The following is a 5,000-nucleotide window of genomic DNA, read 5'->3' as shown; positions in this document are numbered from 1 at the left end:
TATTGAAAGATTATGATAACTGGAGACATTTGCACATATTTATGATCATGATGTATGGGAAGGTCATGAAACTTGGTCATATTTTAATGGACTAAAGCACTAACCAATATTATTGATTTGGAGGTTATTTCCTTTATTGATTAAATTCCATATTTCTTTAATATTATTTTTTTACTTATACAAAAAGTTCAAGGCAGTCCCTTCAATAATTTACAGTATACATTTGAGAGTGAATAAAGAAATAATCAAGTTTATTTTAGAATGCTGAGTAAAGCAACTAGTCTGTTTCTTGAATAAGAACAAATGACTTGTATTTCCTGCTGGAAAGATGCTGTTAAGCTCAGAATGAAGTTGTTAATGATTGGAAAACTTGTGTGAGCCAACAGTTGCTAATACACTAAACAGTTGTAAAAGTTTGCGAAATAGTACAAATGATATCCAAAAAGCAGTTGTTGAAACAAAAACCATGCAAGACCTTCAAAAACTTGTTTTTTTACTAGAAAAATCCACAAATTAAGATGATTGTAAGATATGAAAAGCAAAAGAAGACTAGGTATTGTGCACAAGAATATGCAGAGATTTCAGTGGGAATGTTTTGAATATTACCAGATCTGTCAATTTTAAACAGTTGAATTACATAAGAAATATTGAAAACAAGTGATTTAAAAGAGAAGCAAATTCTGGTATTTGAATAATTTGAAATGAATTTGGGTCACATGCAAGTGTATAAGCACTTCCTTTGACTAGACTACTACCTTTAAATTGAAGCTCAAGACACTTGCATTGTGTATTTAAAGTTTTTAAAGAAATGAAATACCTGGATATATTCTTGAATAAAAAAAGTGTAGAGAACTGCTCTGTAAATGTACTATAGATGAAATGGACTTGAAGCTTGAGTATTTTTATCAGTACATGATATAGCAAGATAAGATAACCTTTCAGTTATGGGGCTTTGCAAGGACATAATTTTTTCTTTAATGTCATGTTACGCATATTATTCAGTTATTTTATTCAGAATGTTCATGACAGTGTTTCTATAAATCAAATTGTAATTCTTACCAGACTTAATCCACTGGGATGGCAAGAGTACATGCTGTTTTGTCTATCTTTTTGTTTATTGGTTGTTTTTACACACAGATGGCTTCACAAGTGCTTAATCACCAAGGAGTCAATTACTAGCTCTACCTAGCTCACTTGTTTACCCTTTTGTCTTGAAAATATTCTTGATATTATATTGCTATTAGTATTGTTAATAACATTATGATGATAAAGATATCAACAAAAATAATAACAACAAGGAAAGGGAAATTCAGCTGAGGACACATTGGCTTACCAATTGGCTCTTTGGTGGCTGAGCACTTTAGGAGCCATATGTGCAAACAAGATTCACAGAAGAGACCACGATAGACAGTGTGATTACCTAGTACCATTGGGTTAATACAGTTGCAAGAATTTTCTTCTGAAAATTTCTGTTAGTTGAATGAAATGTAAATTAATGGAGCTTTTGATTCCGAGACCACATAATTGCCAATCAACTTGATTCTACAAGATATCCTGATATGCATCTATGAAGCATATGCAGAAAATAGTTTTGTAATCTTCCCAAACATTTTTATAATCCTTATGATATATAGGTTGCCAAGTCATGATGTGTACATTCTCAGCAAAAGATTGGGTAAGGTATGTCAAATGAGTCGGCAATGTTATTAAATCTGAAATAACGAATGAGGAAAGATTGACAATTTTGCACTGAATATGAAAAGCCACAACAGAACCCCATGAATGAACTCCTCCTTAAGATGAAATGATGTATTTATGCATTGTGTTTTGCATGTCTGACCGTAAATCTTTAAGGGACACTGGAAAGTTTTTGTTTCTTCTAGAATTCATCACAAAGGCATATTACTTAGAATATTTTTGACATGAGTATGCTATCAAGAGGGAGAAAGTGTGTTGTTATATTAATGAATAATTGAATAAGCAAATAGATAAGTAAGGATAGATATATAAACATGTACATATACACATACACACATACATAACTATATATTTATATATTTAGAGACTGACATGTATACATATGTATTTTTAAACATAGACATAGAGATTTGATGTTATACATACTATTCACATATGCATGTTCATAAATGTATTATATATTGTAGATGATTTTACATATACGTATACATATGCATACACATATACATATACAAGTACATATACAAGTACATATACATATATATATATATATATATATATATATATATATATATATATATATATATATATATATATATATATATATATATACACATATACATATACATATACATATACATATATATAACCATAACTATAGGCATATACATACCCATAGGCATATACATACACATAGGCATATACATACACATAGGGATATACATACACATAGGCATATACATACACATAGGCATATACATACACAGAGGCATATACATACACATATCCATATACATACACATATGCATACACACACATACATACACACATATATACACACATATATACACACACATACATACACATGCATATATACATACAGATATACACATTTATACAGTCATACACAGTTACACACACACACACACACACACACACACACACACACACACACACACACACACGCACGCACGCACGCACGCACGCACGCACGCACGCACGCACGCACGCACGCACGCACGCACACACATGCACACACACACGCACACACACACGCACACACACACACACACACACACACGCACACACACACACACACACACACACACACACACACACACACACACACACACACACACACACACACACACACACACACACACACACACACACACACACATACATGTATACACATACACATATATGTACACACACATACATGTATACACATACACATACATGTACACACACACATGTACACACACACATGTACACACATACATGTACACACACACATGTACACACACACATGTACACACACATATGTACACACACACATGTACACACACACACACACACATGTACACACACACACACGCATGTATACATGTACACACATGCCCACACATGTACACACATGCCCACACATGTACACACATGCCCACACATGTACACACATGCCCACACATGTACACACATGCCCACACATGTACACACATGCCCACACATGTACACACATGCCCACACATGTACACACATGTACACACACGCACACACATGTACACACTCACACACATGTACACACACACACATGTACACACACACATGTACACACACACATGTACACATACACATGTACACACACACACAATGTACACATGTACACATACATGCACATACATACATGCACACACATACATGCACACATACATGCACACATACATGCACACATACATGCACACATACATACACACACATACATGCATACACATACATGCACACACATACATGCACACACATACATGCACACACATACATACACATACATATACACATATACATGTGCACACATACATGTGCACACATACATGTGCACACATACATATGCACACATACATGCACACACATACATGCACACACACATACATGCACACACACATACATGCACACACATACATGCACACACATACATGCACACACACATACATGCACACACACATACATGCACACACACATACATGCACACACATACATGCACACACATACATGCACACACATACTTGCGCGCACACACACACACACTTGTGCACACACACACACACACACACACACACACACACACACACACACACACACACACACACACACACACACACACACACACACACACACACACACACAAACATATACATATATATACATAAATATACATAAATATACATAAATATACATGTATGTACATGTATGTACATGTATATACATGTATATACATATGTACACATGTACATATATACATATATACATATATACATATATGCATATATACATATATGCATATATACATATATACATATATATATATATATATATATATATATATATATATATATATATATATATATATATATATATATATATATATATATATATATATATATATATATATATATATATATATATATATATATATATATATATATATATATATATATATATATATATATATATACATGTATACATATATACATATATATACGTATATATACATATATACATATATATACGTATATATACATATATATATATATATATATATATATATATATATATATATATATATATATATATATATATATATATATATATATATATATATATATATATATTTATACATGATTATACTTATATATTATGTATATAGAATATTTGTTTATGTGTATATGTAAATGAAATCATAAGAAAGGAAAAATATAAAATATTTGAATTGCTTTTAAAGTCTCCAGTACAAATTTGGCCATATGATGAGGAAAAGCGTAAACCCAATGATATTTGTTGAAGGAATATTCTGAGTCAGTAAGAAGCTGTGTATTTTTCGAAAAGTATTACAGCAAAGTATATTAATTATTATCAAAGGTGTGTGACTTCTTATTTCGTAAATATAGGAAGTAATATCACATTAAGTAATACATCTTGCACATTCATGATGCATGTATAAGGATGTAATATGCTTTATTTTAGGAGCTTAAAAATTAAAAGCTCAAACCTTCTCTTATTTTTTAATAAGTGCTAATTATATGATTGAATTTTGTATTTTTGTGTAATATGGCCCATGGGAATTTACCTATAATTTTTTTATTCTAATATGCAGTCTACTTAACCAACTTTTTTTTAAGTATGTCAAAAGTTTTCCTTTAAATGTAACTGAGTTTTGGAAGTTTTCAATAGAATAAATGAAAAACCTACATTTATTTGTTAAAATTGAGTCCAAAACAAAATTACATATACTGCTGTGGACCCGTGGC

General features: G+C 31.3%; 1 protein-coding gene across 1 annotated transcript in view; it reads left to right on the top strand.

Moving 5' to 3' along the window:
* The window catches only part of Stim (stromal interaction molecule), a gene marked incomplete at both ends in the record, with an annotated part of 32,032 nt that overhangs the window by 25,883 nt on the left and 1,149 nt on the right, over positions 1-5,000 (top strand).

This window comes from Penaeus vannamei, unplaced genomic scaffold (genome assembly GCF_042767895.1).
Source record: "Penaeus vannamei isolate JL-2024 unplaced genomic scaffold, ASM4276789v1 unanchor768, whole genome shotgun sequence".
In the NCBI taxonomy this organism is placed as follows: Eukaryota; Metazoa; Arthropoda; class Malacostraca; order Decapoda; family Penaeidae; genus Penaeus; species Penaeus vannamei.
Note: the sequence above shows the minus strand (reverse complement) of the source record. Positions and strands in the feature narration are given on the sequence as shown.